Genomic DNA, 23,173 nt, shown 5'->3' on the forward strand with positions numbered 1-23,173 from the left:
GCAACAGAGAGAGACTCCATCTCAAAAAAAAAAAAAAAAAAAAAAAAAAAAAAAAAAAAAAAAAAAAAATTTAAACGAATACCTTTGACCATTGATGGAAGTTACTTTCATTCCCTCTTACTTAATCATCTTTATCTTAGCCCTGAAAGAGGGATGTTTTAACCCCATTTGTAACAAGTGAGTCTGAGGCCCAGGAAAGTGATAGAATTTAGCAAAGTCCACCTTGCTACCTGGTGGCCCCAGCTAGAACTCAGCCCCAGGTCCATATACAAAAAGTCATTACAACATCCACTAAAATTTTGCCCCTCTCTCCATGCCTTCCTGTTTAGAAACCTGTTCCTTCAGGGATAGATCGCAACCCAGTGTTAAAAGGTACTGAACTCTGATTTTCACAAAATATAGTAACTACCACCCAAAGTTAATAATAGTATTTTAGAGCCGGGCACGGTGGTTCATGCCTGTAATCCCAACACTTTGGGAGGCTGAGGTGGGCGTATCATGAGGTCAAGAGATCGAGAGCATCCTGGACAACATGGTGAAACCCCGTCTCTACTAAAAATACAAAAATTAGCTGGGAGTGGTGGCAGATGTCTGTAATCCCAGCTACTCGGGAGGCTGAGGCAGGAGAATTGCTTGAGCCCAGGAGGCAGAGTTTGCAGTGAGCTGAGACGGCATCACTGCACTCCAGCCTGGCAACAGAGCAAGACTCTGTCTCAAAAAAAAAAAAAAACAAAAAACTATTTTTGAGTCCTTATGTGTCAACCACTGGGCTATCCCAACACCAATAGATATTATGATTATGATTAGTTTTTCCATTTTATTGAAGAGGAAACCGACACATAGAAAGGTAAAGGAACTTGCCAAAGGTGACGGTCACACAGCCAAAGAGCTGTAGAAGCAGCACAGGAATCCCAGCAAACTCACAGCCAAGCTCTGCTTTTCACCTTCACATCATATTGTCCTCAGACTAAAACCCTAACTCTGACCTTCCAAATCAAAAATCATACTCAAGGCCAGGCGCAGTGGCTCACGCCTGTCATCTCAGCACTTAGGGAGGCCGAGGCAGGTGGATCACCTGAGCTCAGGAGTTCCAGACCAGCCAGGCCAACATGGTGAAACCCTGTCTCTCCTAAAAATACAAAACTTAGCCAGGCACAGTCGTGGCTGTCTGTAATCCCAGCACTTTGGGCGGCTGAGGCATGAAAATCACTTGAACCCAGGGGGCAGATGTTGCAGTGATCCATGATCATGCCACTGCACTCCAGCCTGGGCAAGACAGTGAGACTCTGTCTCCAAAAAAAAAACAACATTTTGCTTAATAATATCTTGGAAGTGCACATATCTTCTGTGAAGGTTGATGGACTACAATTAGCTTCAAAACACAAATAAGTATCTGTGTTTAAATGAGGCCTTCTGCGTAATAGCTAGTGAAAATCAATGTAGCTATTCATATTTTGGTTCCCCTTCCAGGGACAGAGAAGTTGCCCATGACTCTGTGATCCATTTTGTCCAATGAACCATGAGCAGGAGCAACTTGAGTCACCTCCAGGTGGAAGTGTTAAGAGACTCTGTGATCCACCACATTCCCTTTCCCCTGAAGTGGTGATCAAGGACACATGGAGAGATGGGGCTTTTGTCAGCCTGGGTCCCTGAGTGAACACAATGAACAGACTACCCCACAATGCCCTAACACAGCCCAGACATGCAACGTGACCAAGAATAAGCCTCACTTTGGCCAGGCACGGTGGCTCATGCCTTTCATCCCAGCACTTTGGGAGGCCAAGGCGGGTGGATCATTTGAGGTCAGGAGTTCAAGACCAGCCTGGCTAACATGGTGATCTCCTGTCTCTACTAAGTACAAAAATTAGCCAGACAGTAGTGGCACAGTCTTGTAATCCCAGCTACTGAGAAAGCAGGAGAATCACTTCAGTCTGGGAGGCAGAGGTTGCAGTGAGCTGAGATTGCGCCACTGCACTCTAGTCTGGGTGACAGAGTGAGACCCTGTCTCAAAAACAAACAAACAAACAAATACCTCACTGCATGGAGCCACTGAGATTTGGATATTGTTGTTACTGCACCAGAACCCAAATCATCCTGACCACTAGACTGTCCTAACTAGGGTTTCTTACCAAAAGCAAAGGCATTTTGAAAGTTCGTGACATTTAAACAAAAGAGTAAATACCAATATCTGCCATTTTGTCAGGCTAACAAACCCAAACAAAGCCAACAGCCAGAAGTTAAAAGAAACATATCATTACGTTGAAAACAGAACTGTCAAAACAGGCACAATTGACTTCATTTAGTGATTGCAAAGAACATCAGGAAAGACACAGGTGAGGTCATATCATTTATCACATGCTTAATTGCACATGTTTGACTAAGAGAAACACAAAGTATTTAAGCTCATCTGTAGTTCAAAGTGCCTATCCGTGTATTTATCCATTCATCCTGATTTATGTATTGAGCAACTCTTTTGTGCCAGGCACTGTGCTGGGTGGTGGTAATGCAGTGATGAAGATGGCAGGCATGGCTCTGCCCTCCAGGAGTTTCTAGGATATGGAGGGAGGCAAAAAATAAGTAAATCCATGAAAGAATTATTGGTGGAACCTGTCCCCAATATTTCAACATAGGTTCTTTCCATTTTCCATAAGGGTCAGCCAGCTGAGAAATAAAGAGACACTACAAAGAGAGGAATTTTACAGCTGGGCCGCTGGGGGTGACATTACATATCAGTAGGACCGTGATGCCCCCTGAGTCTCAGACCAGCAAGTTTTATTAAGGGTTTCAAAAGGGGAGGGGGTGTAAGAACAGGGAGTAGGTACAAAGATCACATGCTTCAAAGGGCAAAAAGCAGAACTACTACTAAGGGTCTAACAAAGATCACATGCTTCTGAGGGAACAGGACAAAGGGCAAAAGCAGAACTAATGATAAGGGTCCAGCAAAGATCACAAAGCAAAGGTCAAAAGCAGAACCACTGATAAGGGTCTATGTTCATCGGCACACGTATTGTCTTGATAAACATCTTAAACAACAGAAAACGGGGTTTGAGAGCAGAGAACCAGTCTCACAACAAATTTACCAGGGCAGAGTTTTTCTCCAGCCTAGTAAGCCTTTGGGTACTGCAGGAGACCAGGGCGTATCTCAGTCCTTATCTCAAATGCATAAGACAGACATTCCCAGAGCGGCCACTTATAGACCTCCCCCCAGGAATGCATTCCTTTCCCAGGGTATTAATATTTACATACCTTGCTAGGAAAAGAATTTAGTGGTATCTCTCCTACTTGCACGTCCATTTATAGGCTCTCTGCAAGAAGAAACATATGGCTCTGTTTGCCCGACCCTGCAGGCAGTCAGACCTTATGGTTTTCTTCCCTTGTTCCCTAAAAATCACTTTTATTCTCTTCTTTTTCAAGGTGCACTGATTTCATATTGTTGAAACACACATGTTTTACAATCAATTTGTACAGTGAACACAATTATCACAGTGGTCCTGAGGTGATGTACATCCTCAGCTTATGAATATAACAGGATTAAGAGATTAAAGAAACACATAAGAAATTATAAAGGTATTATTTGGGAACTGATAAATTTCCATGAAATCTTCACAATTTATGTTCCTCTGCTGTGGCTCCAGCCAGTCCCTCCATTTGAGGTCCCTGATTTCCTGCAACAAGAAGTAATAAGAGGTTAAAGTGGAGAAGAGCAGGGAAGTCCACTTTATAAAGGGGTCAGGAAAGAGCTCTCTGTGGAAGCACCATTTTAGCTGAGGCCTAAAGGATTGTCTAATTTGGGGAGGTGCAGAGGAAAATCATTCCAGGCTGAAGCAGCAAGTGAAAATGCCCTGTTGTGGAAAAACGTTTGAAAGTCCAAGAAAACAAAAGGAGGCCAGAGTGGCTGAATAGAGTAGGCCAAAGAGAGGAGATAGGAGAGGGCTGGAGACGTGTCAGGAACAGGCAGAAGACTCGGGGTCTCTATTTTATTCTATGTGCCATGGGCAGGAAAGGCAGGGATGAAACTCAATGGACACCTTAAGATCACTGAAGCTGCCAGATGGGAAATGGATTGCTGAGCACGGAGAGCAAGTGCAGAGGAACAGTTAAGACCAGTTTGGAGGCTGCTGCTGTAGCCCAGCTGGGATAGCACTGTCCTAGGCAAAGATAATGACAGTGAAGATAGAGAGAGTGGACAAGTTGGATAAAGTTTAGAATCACAGGACTTGCTGACTGGAGAAGAGGGCAAAAGCAGAGTTAGCACAACACATGAGTTATGACCACCTTGAGCAGCTCAGCAGGGGGTGGTGCCATTTACAGAACAGAGATGGCATGGACAGATCCCATGGAGAAGGAGGAGGAAAAAGAGAGTTTGGCTTTGGGTTTAAGACAGGGTCTCTGGCTCTGTCACCTAGGCTGGGGTGCACTGGTGCAATCATAGCCCTTTACAGCCTCAAACTCCTGGGCTCAAGTGATCCTCCCCCCTCAGCCTCCCAAGTAGCAAGATTACAGATCCTACAGATGAACATCACCATGCCTAGCTAATTTTTTTTTTTTTTTTTTTTTTTTTTTGTAGATAGGGAGTCTCACTGTGTTTTCCAGGCTGGCTTCAAACTCCTGGCCTCAAGTAATCCTCCCACCTCGGCCTCCCATAGCACTGGGATTACAGCCATCACCTACCACTCCAAGCCATGAGTTTGGCTTTGGATGTAACAAGGCTGAGGTGTTCATAAGTTGACAAATGGAAAAAAGAAGAAAGAAGTTGAGTGTTTAAGACTGCTGTTTGAAGGAGAAGTCTAGCCTCAAGACAAAAGTTCAGAACTCATCAGCTGAGAAATGGCACTGAAAATTATGCAAATGGATGAGCTCAGCTAGCAAACAAGTCTAGAGGGAGCAGCACTGGGCCATCCACCTGGCCTAAGGCCACCCCACTCCTCCCAATCCCTGTGTTATGCTGGAGAGGGTTCAGCCTCTGGTGAGTTTCACCAAACCCCCACATCTCTTTCTTCTGAGAACTTCTCTAAAATCCCCTCTTTTATACTTAGTGAAATGGGATTCTCTTTTTCCCATCCAGCTTAAGCAAAAACTTTTGACTATGAGAAGAATGAGGATGCATTTAGTATCTGATCTGCATGGCTAATTCCATCAAAGATTTCCCATTATTCATGCCTGGCAGTCTCATTTTCTTCTTTTACCTCTCAGAGTATAGTCGTAGCCTTAATTAGTGACCCTTTCACCCTTCTAATACCAGCGATTTCCCCTATCTCAGTTCTCAGGAAGTTCTGTTCGCAGAATTATCTCCTGAATCCTCACCTGGGGATAGAAATTGTTCTCTGTGGCTGTGTCTTCCCCGCTAATTCTTATCAAAAAACTCAGTGATCTCTGTGCATCAAATATTAAACGCAAGCTTAACAGATCATGCTTCTGGCTTCTCTCTCTCTCTGGCCTGTGGGTTAACAGGTTTGCAGCCTTTGCAGAGGACACCAAATTGTAAGAAGGCCAGAGTTTCCAAGAGTGCTGGTCACTCTTGCTCTCTTTCTCCTGCTCAAAATTCAGCACTAGAGAGTGTTACACCATTTCACCTGCAGAGGAGTTCATCTGACTCTAGGGACTGCAGCGGAGGGAGATGGGCAAACTAACAGGCATTCAGAAAATGGCTACCACAATGGGAGAGATAATGAAACTCAAACCAAATGAGCAATGGTCAAAAAAAAAAAAATCTAGGGGGCAGCTGCAGTGGCTCACACCTGTAATCCCAGCACTTTGGGAGGCAGGTGGATCACTTGAGATCAGGAGTTCGAGACCAGCCTGGGCAACACAGTGAAATCACATCTCTACTAAAAATACAAAAATTAGCCAGGTGTGGTGGTGGACACCTGTAATCTCAGTGTTTTGTGAGGCTGAGGTGGGTGGATCACCTGATGTCAGGAATTTGAGACCAGCCTGGCCAACATGGTAAAACCCTATTTCTATTAAAAAATACAAAAATTAGCCAGCTGTGGTGGCAGGTGCCTGCAATCCCAGCTACTTGGGAGGCTGAGGCAGGAGAATTGCTTGAAACCAGGAGGCGGAGGTTGCAGCATGCAAAGATTGCACCACTGCACTCCAGCCTGGGAGACAGTGAGACTTTGTCTCAAAAAAAAAAAAAACAAAAAACAAATGTAGAGACATCCATCCAGGCTGAAGAGAATATTCCAGAGCAGGTGTTGGAACACTAAAGCCCATGGGCCAAATCTGACCTGCCTGCACATGTTTTTGTCAATAAAGTTTTATTGAAACACAGCCATGCCCATTTGCTACATACTCTCTCTGGCTGCTGGATTAGGCTGTTCTCTGATGCTACAAAGAAATACCTGAGGCTGGGTAATGTATAAAGAAAAGAGGTTTAATTGGCTCACAGTTTTGTAGGCTGTACAGGGAGCATGATGCTGACATCTGGTGAGCTTCTGTGGAGGCCTCAGGAAACTTACAATCATGGCAGAAGGGGAAGCGGGGGCAAGAGAGTGAGGAGGGAGGTCCTACACACTCGTAAACAACCAGATCTTGCAAGAGCTCACTCACTATTGCAAGGTCAGGACCAAAGGGATGATGCTAAATCATTCATGAGAAATCCACCCCCATTATCCAATCTCTTGCCACCAGCCTCACCTCTAACACTGGGGATTACATTGCAACATGAGATTTGGGCGGGGACACATATTCAACCTATATCAGCTGCTTTCATGCTATGGGTGGCAGAGTTGAGTAACTACTACAAAAGACTGTATGGCCCACGAATTCTAAAATATTTACTATCTGATGCCTTCAAGAAAATGTTTGCAAACCGTGCTCTTTAAAATGAAGGGAAGGAAGAAGGCAGGAAGGGGCAGAGAGGGACACGGGGCTGTATTCAAACATCTGTTGTTAAGAAAGAGAAATTCAATTTATTTGGCATGGCCCAAGTTATCAAAGTAGGAGCACTCCATTGAAGTTTCAGGAGAAACACTGTGCTGAATATAAAGATGACACCATCTGTAATGCCTAACCTTGTTTTTATTAACTTTGTTCTTAGACTTTCCTTTTCTTTTAATCACTTAGCCTTGTTTCTTCCTGAATTGTCTTTCTTTTAGCTAAGAGAGCTAGACAGACTTTATCTTGGCTTTTTCACTGGCAGCCCCTTCCTCAAGGACTTAATTCGTGCAAGCTGACTCTTAGCACATCTAAGAATGCAATTATCTGATAAGATACTGTGGCGAGCAATATTCGCAGTTCCTAGGAATTCGTCAGATTGATAATGTCTAAAGCCCCGCATCTATCACTTTGTAATAGTCTTAAAGCCCTTAGACCTAGAACTGTTTACTTTCCTGTAACAATTTATCCTTTTAACTTTTTGCCTACTTTAGTTCTGTAAAATTGTTTTAACTAGACCCCTTTCCCCTTTCTAAACTAAAGTATAAAAGAAAATCTAGCCCCTTCTTCGCGGCCAAGAGAACTTTAAGCCTTAGCCGTATCTTGGCTGCTGGCTAAATAAACAGACTCTTAATTTGTCTCAAAGTGAGGCATTTTCTCTAACTCGCTCAAGTACGACATTTGGAGGCCCGAGCGAGAAACGCTACCAGGTGAGAGCCAGGCTCACTCCGGGCTCCCCCAGAAGGATGGCCAGCTTCTGGTGGGGTGCCACCTGAAAAAAAATTTCAGGTCCCCGAAAGTTGACCATCTTCCAGAGGAGAGCGGATCGACTACCATGTGGGAGCCCACAACAATTCCATCTCTGAGTCCTCAGCTTCTGACCCCGAGGTCAGGCAGGTCAGATTTGACTTCAGTTCTAGTAAGAGGGAAGCGGCCCTGATGAGGGCATCCCTCTTTTGACTCTGTCCGTTTCTCTAGGATGCTAGAAGGTAGAGCCCTGGTTTTCTGTTAGGCACCTCTGTGTCTCTGTCTAGGAGGGAAGTGGCCCTGACAGGGGCCCACCCTTGACTCAGTCCACATCCCAGGATGCTGGAGGACTGAGTCCTGGTTTCTGGCAGAACGGTCTCTCTTCTCTCTCTTTTTCTGTCTCTCATCTCTCATCTTTCTCTTGTTCAAGTTTCTTGAAGAATATCGAAGAAAGAAAAAAAAAACTGTTATAAACTCTGTGTGAATAATGAATGAATGAAGCGCAAGCCCTTGTCCTCCAGTTTGTAGCTCCACGGCGAAAGCTACAGAGTTCAAGTGGGCCCTCACCTGCGGTTCCGTGGTGACTTCATAAGGCTTAAGGCAGCATCAGGCATAGCTCGATCTGAGCTGGAAGTTTATACCAGCCTGCCAATGCTAAGAGGAACCCAAGTCCCCTCAGGACGAGCGGCCAGGCAGGCCTCTGACTGATCCCATCACAGGACCCCCTCTCCCCTTGTCTGTCTTAAAAAAAAAAAAAAGGAAGAAACTGTCATAACTGTTTACATGCCCTAAAATCAATTGTTTTTGTTTATTGTTCTGTTCAGTGTCTATTGTTCTTATTAGTTGTTGTCAAAGTTTTGCATGTCAAGATGCTGATATTGCCCAAGACGTCTAAGCAAAAACTTCTTCAAAGTCCTTAGTGCTGATTTTTTGTCACAGGAAGCTAAATTTCTCATCAGTCATTTAGGCTGGCCACCACAGTCCTGTCTTTTCTGCCAGAAGCAAGTCAAGTGTTGTTACAAGAACAAGGGAGAAAAACATTTGCCTCATTAAGATTTCTAGCACCATGAAAGTTGTAAGTATTTATATTGTCATACCCCACGTCCAAGTGATTAGACTTCCTCTAAACTAAACCAGTAGTAAGTTCAAAACAGCCACCCTGCAGATTTCCTTGCTCACCTCTTTTGTCATTCTGTAACTTTTCCTGTGCCCTTAAGTAGAACACCGAGTAAAGAAACGTATGCCCCTACTGCTTTACTTCGTTTAGATTGTTACTCTGTTCCTCTTTGGCTACTCTCCCATCTGAAAAATGATCCGAGTAGTCCTTTTCTGCCTTATCCCTGCCCCCTACCCCACCCATCTCATTTTCTGGTGCGACCGCAAGTTCAGTGTCTCCAGGACTTGGCTCTGCTCACACTCCTTAAACCCTTAAAAGAAAAAGCTAAATTTAAGCTATTTGCCTTTAAGTCATAAAGACACCAAAAGTATTTAAAGTACAGATCTAGAAGAAGAAGAATGCCTAGATCAAACTGATGCAGAAGATCTCAGGCTGGCTCTAATCCTCCTCCCTCAATCTTAAAGCTATAGTAATGTAGCAAGTAGTAGTAGCTGTTGTAGTTTTTCTGCCCTTTCTAGTCATGTTGATTCTGTTCTTTCAATACTCCAGTCCCCCAAGAAATAAGTTTCTCTGTCCATGCTAAGTTTAATATCGATGCTCAAATTTTACTAAATTGCCATCAAAAAAAAAAAAAAAAAGAAACACTTCCTCCCAGCCTTGTAAAAGTTAAAGCCCTCTCCAATGTATGCTGCAGAATTTTTCTCTCAGTTTCTGAGAGGATTATAAAGTCTGCCTTAAAAAACGCAAGCTCCAGACACTCTGCAAAATAAAATGTCCAAAGTTTAAAGTCAAGTGGCACCCTGAAGAGTCATTGAACCTCACAGTTGTTCAAGCTGTGTGGCAGGTTGTTACTAAAACTCCTCGCCACCCTGATCAGTTTCCCTACATTGATCAATAGCTAAGTTTAGTCAGGAGCCCCCTCCATGGCTCCACTCATGCGCCATTCATAATTCTACCTCCAAGGCCCTCCTAAGACAGACCGCGTTTCCGCCTCGACCCTCAGACCGTTCGGCTCCCCCTGTACTGCCTCCCTCTGAAGAAGAGGAGAGTCTCCCTCACCCAGTCCCACCGCCTTACAACCAGCCTGCTCCCTTAATGTTATCCCATTTCTCCTCGACGACGTCCCCTGTAGGCTCGCCACCCATTGCCTCTCAGTCGCGACCGTTGCAGGAAGAAGTAGCCTCTCTATTACCACTGAGAGAGGCACAAGTCCCTCCAGGTGACGAGCGCTCAGCACCCTTCTTAGTTTGTGTCCCTTTTTCTACTTCTGACTTATATAATTTGAAAATCCATAATCCTCCCTTCTCTGGAAAGCCCTAGGCTTTGACCTCTCTGAGAGAGTCTGTACTCAGGACTCACCCGCCCACTTAAGATGATTGCCAACAGCTCCTTTTAACCCTTTTCACCTCTGAAAAGAAAGAACGTATCCGAAAAGAAGCCAAAAAGTACTTCCTCACATCAGCCAATTGACCGGAAGAAGAAGCTAGAGACCTCCTTGAGAAGGTCTTTCCCTCTACCCGGCCTAACTGGGACCCAAATACCTCAAGTAGAAAGGGAGCTTTAGGCGATTTTCACCGGTATTTCCTCACAAGTATTAAAAGAGCGGCTCAGAAACCCATAAACTTGTGTAAGACGACCGAAGTTGTCCAAAGTCCCGATAAGTCACCAAGAACGTTTTTAGAGCTCCTCCGGGAGGCTTATCGGATTTACACCCCTTTTGACCCGGCAGCTCCCGAAAATAGCCGTGCTCTTAATTTAGCATTTGTGGCTCAGGCAGCCCCGGATATTAAAAAGAAACTCCAAAAACTAGAAAGATTTGCTAGAATAAATATCAGTCAGCTTTTAGAAATAGCCCAAAAAGTTTTTGACAATCAAAAGTTTAAAAAGCAAAAACAAGCAACACAGGCAGCTGAAAAGGCCGCTGATAAAGCATTCAAAAGACAAACAAAAATCTTGGTGGCAGCTATCCAAGAAGTACAGAATGAAATAGCCCGTTAATTTAGCATTAAATGAAGCCCCTTCTTTAGCCCACCCTAATATCTCCATAAAAGCCAAGGAGTTGCTAAAGACTTGCTTACTCAGACTCTAAGACCCTAAAGATGCCCAGTGACCTATTTATCTAAGAGGCTAGATCCTGTGGCCTCTGGATGGCCAAGTTGTCTGTGAGCCGTAGCGGCTACAGCAAGCGTGGCCCAAGAAGATGATAAGTTAACTCTAGGCCAAAATTTAACCCTTACAGCTCCTCATGCCATAAAGACCTTACTACAAAATGCTTCTGGCAAATAGATGTCAAATGCTCGCATCTTGCAGTATCAAAGTTTACTGTTAGATCAGCCTCGTTTGGCTTTCTCTCCCACAAAGTGTTTAAATCCAGCTACACTACTTCCCGGCTCAGACTCCACTATTCCTGTTCATGACTGTCAAGAACTGTTAGAAACTATCGAAACTGGCCGATCTGATCTTCAAGATGTGCCCCAAGAAAAGGCAGATGCCACCGTGTTCACAGACTGTAGCAGCTTCCTCAAGCAGGAAGTATGAAAAGACAGTGCAGCTGTTCCCACGGAGACAGATGTGTTGTAAGCTCAAGCTTTACCAGCGAACACCTCAGCACAAAAGGCTGAATTGATCGCCCTCACTCAGGCTCTCCCATAATGTAAGAATAAACGTATTAACATTTACACTGACAGCAAGTACACCTTTGCTACTGTGCATGTACATAAAGCCATCTACCAGGAAAGCAGGCTACTCACCTCAGCGGGTAGCAGTGATCCACTGCAAAGGACATCAAAAGGAAAACACAGCCGTTGCTCATAATAACCATAAAGCTGATTCAGCAGCTCAGGTCGAAGCGAGACTTTCAGTCACGCCTCTAAACTTGCTGCCCACAGTCTCCTTTCCACAGCCATATCTGCCTGACAATCGCGTATACTCAACAACAACAACAACAAAAAGCTGGCTTCAGATCTCAGAGCCAATAAAAATCAGGAAAGTTAGTAGATTCTTCCTGACTCTAGAATCTTCACACCCTGAACTCTTAAAGAAACTTTAGTCAGTTACCTACAGTCTACCACCCATTTAAGAGCAAAGCTACCTCAGCTCCTCCGGAGCCATTTTTAGATCCCGCGTCTTCAAAGCCTAACAGATTAAGCAGCTCTCAACTGCACAGCCTGCGCCCAGGTAAATGCCAAACAAAGTCCTAAGCCCAGCCCAGGCCACTGTCTCTGAAAAAAGTCACCAAGAAAAAAGTAAGAAATTGACTTTACAGAAGTAAAACCACACCAGGCTAAGTACAAATACCTTCTAGTACTAGTAGACACCTTCTCCAAATAGACTAGGGTATTTGCTACCAAAAACGAAACCACCAACACAGTAGTTAAGATTTTACTCAATGAAATCATCCCTCAATATAGGCTGCCTGCTGCCATAAAGTCTGATAATAGACCAGCCTTCACCTCACCTATAGCTCAGTCAGTCAGTAAGGCATTAAACATTCAATAGAAGCTCCATTGTGCCTATCAACCCCAGAGCTCTAGGCAAGTAGAACGCATGAACCACACCCTAAAAACACTCTTACAAAAGTAATCTTTAAAAAGCAGTTTAAATTAAGTAAGTCTCCTTCCTTTAGCCCTACTTAAAGGAAGGTGTACCCCTTACCAGGCTAATTTCTCACCTTTGGAAATCATGTATAAGAAGGCGCCGCCTATCTTTCCTAACCTAAGAGATGCCAAATTAGCAGAAATATCACAAACTAATTTATTACCGTACCTATAATCTCTCCAACAGGTACAAGATATCATCCTGCCACGTGTTCGAGGAGCCCATCCCAATCCAATTCCTGACCAAAGTCCTGCCATTCGTTCCAGCCAGGAGACCTAGAGACCTAGTGTTTGTTAAAAAGTTCCAAAAAGACAGACTCACTCCTGCTTAGAAAAGACCTCACACTGTCATCCTCACGAAGCCAATGGCTCTGAAAGTAGATGGCATTCCTGCTTAGATTCATCACTCCCGCATCAAAAAGGCCAACAGAGCCCAACTAAAAACATATGTCCCCAGGCCTAAGTCAGTCCCCTTAAAACTGCATCTAAGTCAGGTGAAGCCATTAGATTCATTCTTTTTATCTACCTCACTTATTTGTTTTTGCCCGTTACATCCTCTGTGCCTTCCTACTCCTTTCTCTTCACCTCTTTGACAACAGGACGTGTATTTGCAAATACCACTTAAAAGGCCAGTACCTCCAAGGAAGTCTCCTTTGCAGTTGATTTATTTATACTGTTCCCGAAAGCCAGCCCATACCCACAAAAAGCGACACAATCTGCCAGTCCCAGGAGCAGGAAGTGTCGACCTTGCAGCAAGATTCAGACACTCCAGGAGCCAAACTAATTGTAGAAGCTCAAAAAGTGCAGAAAAAAGACTCCAAAATATTGACTTTTACCTCTCTCCTAGAAATCACCCTGATGCTAGCTGTCAAGAATTAGACATGTGTAACTTTCGCCACCTACTCTAAAAGATCAACTAGATCTTCAACTCTTTCCATAAGTCGTGCTTCTCATCCTAAATTATGTACTAGAAAAAAATGTAATCCTCTTACTATAACTGTCCATGACCTTAATTCAACTCAATAGTATCATGGCATGTCATGAAGATTAAGATTTTATATCCCAGGATTTAATGTTAAGACTATGTTCACCATCCAAAAAAACCCTAGTCTCATAAATCCCATCCAAGTCAATCAGGCCTTTAACTGATCTAAGCAACCTTGTGTTCCAGAAACCCCCTGAAAAAGTTGATTTAACTGTTCCTCCACCATTCTTAGTAATAAAAGATACACTCCAGAAAGCGCAAGAAAATCTAGATAAGCGCCAACAAGAACAAGAAAATAACATCCCTTAGTATCAAAGCATGTTCAACTAGAACCCAGAGGTAACTATTCTAATTACGAAGGTAGCCAGACCCCCTCCCCATCCTACTATTAAGTCTAATTTTTGGACCTTGTATATTAGTTTCTTAATTTTGTAAAACAACACATAGCTTCTGTCAAACTTATGTATCTTAAGACTCAATATAACCCCCTTGTAATAACTGAAGAATCAACGATTTGATTCCCCAAAAACACAAGTGAGGAATGTAATGCCCAGCATTGTTTTTAGTAACGCTGTTCTTAGACTCTCCCTTTCTTTTAATCACCTAGCCTTGTTTCCACCTGAATTTACTCTCCCTGAGCTAAGGGAGCCAGACAGACTCCATCTTGGCTCTTTCACTGGCAGCCCGTTCCTCAAGGACTTAACTTGTGCAAGCTGACTCCCAGCACATCGAAGAATGCAATTAACTGATAAGATACTGTGGCGAGCAATATCCGCAGTTCCCAGGAATTCGTCCAATTGATAACTCTCAAAGCCCTGCGTCTATCAGCTTGTAATAGCCTTAAAGCCCCTAGACCTAGAACTGTTTACTTTCCTGTAACAATTTACCCTTTTAACTTTTTTGCCTACTTCTGTGAAATTGTTTTAACTAGACACCCCTCCCCTTTCTAAACCAAAGTATAAAAGAAAATGTAGCCTCTTCTTCGAGGCCGAGAGAACTTTAAGCGTTAGCCATTTCTTAGCCGCTGGCTAAATAAACAGACTCTTAATTCGTCTCAAAGTGTGGCATTTTCTCTAACTCAGTCAAGTACAACACATCCAGCAGGCACATAATCCACTCTAAAATGCCGTCCTGGGTTGGTGAAGATGATGTTGCTGGAAATATCCTTAAATGGCATGTGGATGAGTTCCCCCAGAGGCATACATGTTGAGCTACTTTGCTGATGAAGGGTACAAGTTAAAGGGGTTTTGAAAGGCAGAGTGAGGTTCCTCAGAAGGCTGTTGCTACAGAAAACCAGGAGGAGAAATTACATGGCCAGATAGAGTGGCATGACCATTGGATAAGGGCTTTTTGTTTGTTTGTTTTTGAGATGAAGTTTTACTCTTGTTGCCCAGGCTGGAGTGCAATGGCACATCTCAGCTCACTGCAACCTACGCCTCCCAGGTTCAAGCGATTCTCCTGCCTCAGCCTCCCTAGCAGCTGGGATTACAGGCATGTGCCACCACGCCCAGCTAATTGTGTATTTTTTGTAGAGATGGGGTTTCTCCATGTTTGTCAGGCTGGTCTTGAACTCCCGACCTCAGGCGATCCAACTCCCTTGGCCTCCCAAAGTGCTGGGATTATAGGCGTGAGTGCCCAGCCTGGATGAGGGTCATTATCAAAGATGGAAGTTTTCGTAGCCTGCAGTTTAATCTCTTCATTTATGTCCTCCTGAAATCTTCAGGAATAACACTATTTTGTCAATACTTCTGGGGTCGTACTTAGGGGGACTTAAAGGATATGTGATGTGGCAGCCTTTGACTCAAGGGAGTATCATACTAGCTCAAAGAGATCTGGGTACATGCCAGTTGAACCAACTCTTTTGAGGATGTGATAGATCCTGGGAGGCCACTCTGATCCTGCCAACCTTGAGGCCAGATGAGTCTTTGAGAAACATGGTTTGGCTTAACACCAGCACTTAGTCTAATACCCACCATGAATCTTGCTGAAATGAAGCTATACAAATACCTTTTCAGAAGATTTTTTTTCATTCCAGATCCTTCTTAGAAATTCCTAAGGCTTAATGCTGTGTGGAAGATTCTGAGAAAGAAAATAGTTTCTGATCTTTGGGATTCCCCTGAGATGGTCCAATCTGCAAAAAGTTCATTACCATTTCCATCAAGGACACTGAGAACAAGAGTCTTATCCGGATTGGATCCTGGGAATTGAGAAGCTTCAGCAGGTGGGAAGTGCACCCTCCACAGGCTCACACCCTTGTGGGCTGTTTCAGTTACCTATTGCACCTAAAATTAGAAACTTTAAACCACCACAAGTCATTATCTCTCATGACCCTGTGAGTTGCATGGGGACTTCCTGGCTGGTTTAACCTGGGCTCATTTGTGTGGCAACCTGCAGCTGGAGGGCCAGCTGGGCGGAACATCCAGGATGGCCTCATGCATGTGCCTGGCAGTTGGTGCCGGTTGTTAGCCGGGGAACCTTGTTTTCCTCCATGTGGCCCCTCGCCCTCCAGAGCCCCTCTCCAAATGGCCCTTTAAGCAGGATAGCCAAGGTTTGCTTGGTGCCAGCATCCAAGAGGGCAAAAATATGGAAACTACGAGAGGGCTCTCAAGGCCTAAGACTATCTGCATCCCAAAAATCTGAGGTCTCAGTTAATTCAGAAAGTTTATTTTGCCAAGGTTGAGGACGCACGCCTGTGACACAGCCTCAGGAGGTCCTGACAGCATGTGCCTAAGGTGGTAGGGACACAGCTTGGTTTGATACATTTTAGACAGACATGAGACATCAATCAATATGTGTAAGATGTTCATTGGTCCAGTCTGGAAAGGCGGGACAACTCCAGGTGAAGGTGAAGTTGAGACAACTCGAAGCGGGGAAGGGGCTTCCAGGTCATAGGTAGTTAAGAGACAAATGGTTGCATTCTTTTGAGTTCCTGATTAGCCTCTCCAAATGAGGCAATTAGATACACATTTATCTCAATGAGCAAAGGGGTGACTTTGAATAGAATGGGAGGCACGTTTGCCCTAAGCGGTTCCCAGCTTGACTTTTCTCTTTAGCTTAGTAACTTTTTTTTTTGGTGGGGGGACAGAGTCTGGTTCTGTTGTCCAGGCTGGAGTGCAGTGGTGCGATCTCGGCTCACTGCAACCTCCAACTCCAGGATTCAAGCAATTTTCCCTGCCTCAGCCTCCCGCGTAGCTGGGATTACAGGCTCCTGCCGCCACAGCTGGCTAATTTTCATATTTTTTAGTAGAGACGGGGATTCGTCATGTTGGCCAGGCTGGTCTTGAACTCCTGACCTCAGGTGATCTGCCCGCCTCAGCTTCCCAAATTGCTGGGATTACAGGCGTGAGTCGCAGAGCCTGGCCTAGCTTAGTGATCTTGGGGCCCCAAGGTTTATTTTCCTTTCACAGCTAGAAGTTGGTACCATCACTTTGGCAGCATTCCACTGGCCAAAGCAAGTCATAAGCAGCCCAGATTCATGTAGAGGAATATAAACTCTACCTCTTAAAGGAAAGATTGGCTCAATTACACTGCATGAGCGTTTGCAGAAAGTTGTACCCATCTTTGGAAAGTACCACACACACACACACACACACACACACACACACACACACACACAGACCCCTTTACATGCAACCCTCCCTTGAGCTGCATCCACTTCCAGGCAGAATCAAAACTTGACAGTACTCGACAGAAGAAATGTAGTGTCCTAAATGCCAGTTCTCTTCTTACTCAACTTCAGCCTCATTATAAGCAGATTCTAACACAGTTTATGTGTCTTGAGAAACATTGTAATTAATTTTTGGAATTTAAGCATTTGAATTTATAGCAGTAGCCTGTGCATAGGAAATATGCATATGGTAAGTTTTTCCTTTCTGATAAATCATGCTGAGGGAACCACAATGTAAATTTTTTTTTTTTTTTTTTTTTTTTTGAGACGGAGTCTCACTCTGTTGCCCAGGCTGGAGGGCAGCGGCGTGATCTCAGCTCACCGCAACCTCCGCCTCTGGGCTTCCAGCGATTCTCCTGCCTCAGACTCCTGAGTAGCTGGGATTACAGGTAGGCAAGACGGGGTTTCACCACGTTGGTCAGGTTGGTCTAGAACTCCTGACCTCTGATCTGCCCACCTCGGCCTCCCAAACTGCTGGGATTAAAGGCGTGAGCCACCGGCTCACGTATAATGTAACTGTATATTGAAAGTTTCTTTTTTTTTCTGGTAAATAATTGACAGGTTTAACAGAATGTATCTCCTATTCCCTTCACTGCAGACATCTCTTGCCTTTTCAGCCTAGCAGCCCTCCCTTCTATACTCACAGGTCCTACTCCAGTCATGTGGCTCTCATGGGAGCTGCCATGTTCTCAAATGACTCCACCTCTCTGGCCTCAGTTGATTGGTCCAGAGATGAGCATCTGGCCTAAGTTGGCCAATCAGAATTCTTCCCTTCAATATTTTTCCAAACTGGAACTAGACCAAGTTAATCATTCTCTGTGATGACAGGAACTGTGTGTAGTGAGAAATACACTACACATAGTAGTATTTTGTGGCCACGTTTCTCGCCTTATGGAGAAAAGGCTTGAGTGAGAAGAAATTAAGCCAGTATGCAGACAAAGCTAGAGACAGAGATGGAGAGAGAGATCTGATGGTGTCTACATCCAGAGATGGAGAGAGAGATCTTGTGGTAAGCCCCTTGGTTTTTATCATTCTAGTACATGCTTGCAACTGCATACAACCAAGACTTTCACCTGAGGGCTTTCTCAGTCAGGCATGGATTATGTCAGAAAAGCCACAGAAGCCCGGCACAGTGGCTCACGCCTGTAATCCCAACACTGGGAGGCCGAGGCAAGTGGATCACGAAGTCAGGAGTTCGAGACCAGCCTGACCAACATGGCAAAACCCCGTCTCTACAAAAAAATAAAAAAATTAGCAGGGCATGGTGTCAGGCACCTGTAATCCCAGCTACTCAGGAAGCTGAGGCAAGAGAATCGTTTGAACCTTGGAGGCAGATGTTGCAGTGAGCCGAGATCACACCATTGCAGTCCAGCCTGGGTGACAGAGCAAGACTGTGTCTCAAAAAAAAAAGAAAAAAGAAAAGCCAGAGGGCTGATGCCCTGGGACCAGTCCTCAGCCAGTGACGGATGGGAGCCAGGCTATAAATTCTTCAATATCTTTGCCCCCTGGATGGAACAACTTTGAAATGTATTCCACATCACCTCCTAGAGGTCCCCAGTGGGGTCAAATCCTAGTTGCCTGGAGTGGTAAGCTGCTCACTGAAGCCCCCTGTGTGGCCTCCTTCCTTTTCATGAATGAGTTCCTCACTCCCCTATTGGTGTTCCCTGGAATCATCTCCTAAATAATCCACTTGCAATCCTGTCCCTCTTTCAGGATCTGCTTGGGGTTGGGGTTGGGTAGTGCAGACCAAAACATGATCCCTTTTCCACTCCACACTAATAAGATGAGTTTCTGTCACTGGCAACCAAGAGTTCTGACTATTACCTCCTTCTGAGCTAATTCCTAAAATGTATTCGAGAATTTCCCCACCTCCACCACACTGCCTATGTCATCAATATGTAGATTTCTTAACAAAGTTTAATGGTATTCTTTGGTCAACCTCAAATTTCACAAAGCACACTGCACTTTCATAAGGGCTCGCCATGACTGACAGATCAGTCTTTCAAAAGAAGGGAAGTGTCAGAAATGGCTCTGCTAGACTCACGTACTCTTTGGTAGAATCTGGGTCAGGATGGTGTGGTCGGGAGATGCTTCTGGAGGTCTGGGACCCACAAGCCTGCGTGTCCCATGGTGGAGTATTAGGACAACTTGAAAACATAGTGGCAGGAGGAGGCTTCCTTCCTCCCCTGCAGTCCATCCTCCACCACACCCAACGTGCTCAATAGATATTGGTTAAATAAGTAATGGGGCCAGGCGTGGTGGCTCACGCCTGTAATCCCAGCACTTTGGGAGGCTGAGGCAGGTGGATCACCCGAGGTCAGGAGTTCAAGACCAGCCTGGCCATAGAGGCAGGAGAAGCACTTGAACCTGGGAGACAGAGTTTACAGCACGGTGAGATGGCACCACTGTGCTCCAGCCTGGGCGACAGAGCGAGACTAAAAAAAATAATAATAATGAATTTATTCCTTCCAAACTGCAACTCACCAAAAGAAGACCAACAGGTATCACAATGTTGTGGCCATAATCACCACAGTGACCATAATGAATATAATCAACTCTCGAGCCAGCCTCCTCCACTAAACCTAGTGGATCACATCTGGTGTTTCACTTTGGGGATGTTTTACTGGTCATGGTAGATAGTTGCCTGACTGCTGTCTGTTTCTACTGTGTTTCAGGAATATAGAGATGTGTATGGATGACGTCTAGAATTAATTAGTGTGCAATCCTCAAAGAGCCAAACTCTACCCCAGAAGCTACTGGAATGAAAAAAAAAGAGTTTTAACTCTCAAACAGACAAACTAGATAGTAAAAGCATTTATGTTCCCTTGGAGAATCTTCCCACCAAGGACCCAAAGTTGCCTCCAGACCAGGGAATGCCTGGGGCCTTGGACATTCCCAATTCTGGTATCACCTCCCATTCTCCTTTAGGTCCAGTTTTCTCAGAGGAGCATACATTGTTCAATGCCACCAAGGGTATCCAAGGACACAAACTGAAGATAATAGTGCTTTATTGTCTCTCAGTCATCTGTCTCTCCCACATGCTGGAAGGAGAGCCAAGCCCAATTTATCCAGTTACAAAATAGCAACATTGGCATCATGAGATCAGCTAACAAAACTTTCAGAGGCAATCTATCTTCCTACCAAAAGTAACCAACATCTGTGGAGCACTTACCATGACTGAGGGTCAACTTAAGTGGTTTGCATGCTGCATGTGTCAGGATGGACTAGGTTATGCTGCAGTAACAAATTAATCCCAGAGTCTCAGCAGCTTAGCAACCAAGGTTGGTTTCTTACATCCCATGTCCACAATGGGTTGGCTGGGTATGGTGTGCCCCATATGGCCACTCAAAGACCTAGAATGATGGAAATTCTACCATCTTAATGCAAGGATTCTCCCACAGTTACTGCACCAAGAGATGAGACAATGAGACAGTTATTCCCAAGCCCTCAAAAGCTGTAGACTAGAGGTGATGTCAGTGACTTCCACTTATAGAGCATTGGACGCTGGCATGGATCCATCTAACTACTGGGGGTCTGGGGAATACGGGGAGCACATGGAAATCCCATGAGCAGTAACCATTCCTGCCAGCATGCCTTATTTCGTCTGAACCTCACAACCCCATGGAATATATAACAGAGGCTTGGAGAGTTATGGGACCTGCCCCAAGGCGCCATAGATAACGAGTTGCAGAAGTGAGATATGACCCTCGGCCTGGCAGGATTCAAACCACTATGCTGCATACTCATTACAAAATTCTATGAAATTCCTTCATACAGGAAAACACCACACCAAGTAAAAAGAAAGCCAAGTTGTGCAAATACAAAATAGAACTCCCCTGACACTTCACCTCCTCACCCACACCACCCCCCACCGAAAGAATCAACCCACGCAAATAACTGGAACAAAATTCTTAGGCAATTTCGCAGGGGAAATGGGGTTATCTCATCCAGGTCTCACATCCGACCTCGTCAAGACAAGACCTTCCCTAAACTTTACCTGAACACCTGAGCACACCGTCATGTCTTGCCGCTTCTTGCTACTGGAAATCCAATGATGATGTCTTTATACAATTTACAGGTCTTTCTATAAGTGCCAAGATAAATGTCATCCCTGTACCTGCATATCATTCAGAGGTAGGCAAGCTTCTATGTAAAGTGCTAGATAGTAAATATTATAAGCTTTGCAGGACACATCTGATCTCCATCCTATATTCTTTTTTTTTACAATTTTTTTTTCTTTTTAGATAGTGTCTAAAAAGAAAATAAAACTTTTCCATGCTGTGATATGCATGAACGTTAAAAACATGCTCAGTGAAAGAAGCAGACAGGAAAGGTCATATATTGTACAATTCCATTAATATGCTATGTTCAGACTAAGCCAATCGACAGAGATAGAAAGTAGACGAGAAGTTTCCAGGGGCTGCAGGAGGGGTATGCAGAGTGACTGCTGAATGGATATGAGGCTTCCAATTGAGGTGTTGAAAAAGCTCTTAAACTAGGTAGTGGTGATAATTGCACAACATGATAAATGTGCAAAATGTCACTGAATTGTACACTTTCAGATGCACAAAATGGTAAATGTTACATACATTATACCGTAATTTTATTCATTTATTTTAGAGATAGAGTCTCACTCCATCACCCAGGCTGCAGTGCAATGGCACAAACGTAGCTCACCGCTGCCTTTACTGCCTGGGCTCAAGCAATCCTCCCACCTAGTCTTCCAAGTAGCTGGGACTACAGGTGAACGCTACCACACCCAGCTTTTTAAATTTTTTTATAGAGTTGCATTCTCACTATATTGCCCAGACTGGCCCAAACTCCTGGCTTCAAGTGAATCTCTCATCTCAGCCACCAAAAGTGCTTGGATTACAGGTGTAAGCCATTGCACCAGGCAATTTTAAATTCTTATGCAAAATTTTCAACTAATAAATTCCTAGGATTAAAAAAATGTTGATCAACATGGGGATTGGAGGAAAAAATAATATTAAACAAAAGAAAAAATTAAATGAGATGATGTATATGAATACCGTGCCTGGCCTCATGGTCACTGAGTCCACTGCAGCTTTTTTTTATTTTTTTCCCAGACAGGGTCTCCCTCTGTCACCCAGGCTGAGTACAGTGACATAATCATGGCTTGCTGCAACCTTAACCTCCTGGGCACAAGTGATCCTCCCACCTCAGCCTCTCAAGTATCTGGGACTACAGGTGCACACAACCACACCTAGCTATTTTTGTTGTTGTTGTATTTTTTGATAGTGACAGGGTCTCACCATGTTGCCCAGACTGGTCTTGAACTTCTTGACTCAAGCTATCCTCCCACTTCAGCTTCCCAAAGTGCTGGGATTACAGGTGTAAGCCAAAATGATCATCCTGTCGTAGCTATTCTAATAGTGCTGGTGAACAATAATTTGCTCTTCTTATACAAGCAGGATATATTAAGCCAAGGAAAGCGCCAATCTAGTTTATTCTCCCCAGATCTTCAAACTGTTGGAATTAGTATAAGAGTCCAAAATATTTCACATGGTTTTTTTTTGTTTGTTTGTTTGTTTGTTTGTTTTTTTGGAGATGGAGTCTCTTTCCATCGTCCAGGTTGGAATGCAGTGGCGCGATCCCGGCTCACTACAACCTCCGCCTCCCGGGTTCAAGCAATTCTCCTGCCTCAGCCTCCCGAGTAGCTGGATTACAGACATGTACCACCACGCCAGGCTAATTTTTGCATTTTTAGTAGAGATGGGGTTTCTCCATGTTGGCCAGGCTGGTCTTGAGCTCCTGACCTCAAATGATCTACCCGCCTTGGCCTTCCAAGGTGCTGGGATTACAGGTGTAAGCCACCACGCCCGGCCAGTTTGATTTTTTTATTGTGGTAAAATACATACAAAATCTATTATTTTAGCCATTTTTAAAGGAAAACTTCAGTGGTGTTAAGTGCATCCACCACGTTGTACAGCCATGTCCCCCATCCATCTCCAGAACGCTTTCATCCTGTCCTGCAAACATGCAGCACCTTGCTACACTCCGGGTTGTTTGTCCCACAACAGAGCTGGGCTGAATTATTAATGTGAACTTTGTTCAACAATCGACTAAAGAGGGAGAAGCCCAGGAACTCTGTGAGGAGTGCATGACAGGTGCTGGTGGGATGACAGGGCTCGGGGCCCTCCAGCTGCTGCTGCTGCTGCCGC

The 23,173-nt window shown here is 44.5% G+C and overlaps 1 long non-coding RNA gene across 2 annotated transcripts in view; it reads right to left on the reverse strand.

Moving 5' to 3' along the window:
- Nucleotides 1-723: 723 nt before the first annotated feature.
- Nucleotides 724-23,173, reverse strand: part of LOC134761823 (uncharacterized) — an 82,412-nt gene continuing 59,962 nt past the window's right edge. For both annotated transcript variants that reach the window (XR_010140962.1, XR_010140961.1), the window contains exon 3: nt 724-3,665. This is a non-coding gene — a long non-coding RNA (uncharacterized LOC134761823). The remainder of the gene's footprint in view (nt 3,666-23,173) is intronic.

This window comes from Pongo abelii, chromosome 7 (genome assembly GCF_028885655.2).
Source record: "Pongo abelii isolate AG06213 chromosome 7, NHGRI_mPonAbe1-v2.0_pri, whole genome shotgun sequence".
NCBI lineage: Eukaryota > Metazoa > Chordata > Mammalia > Primates > Hominidae > Pongo > Pongo abelii.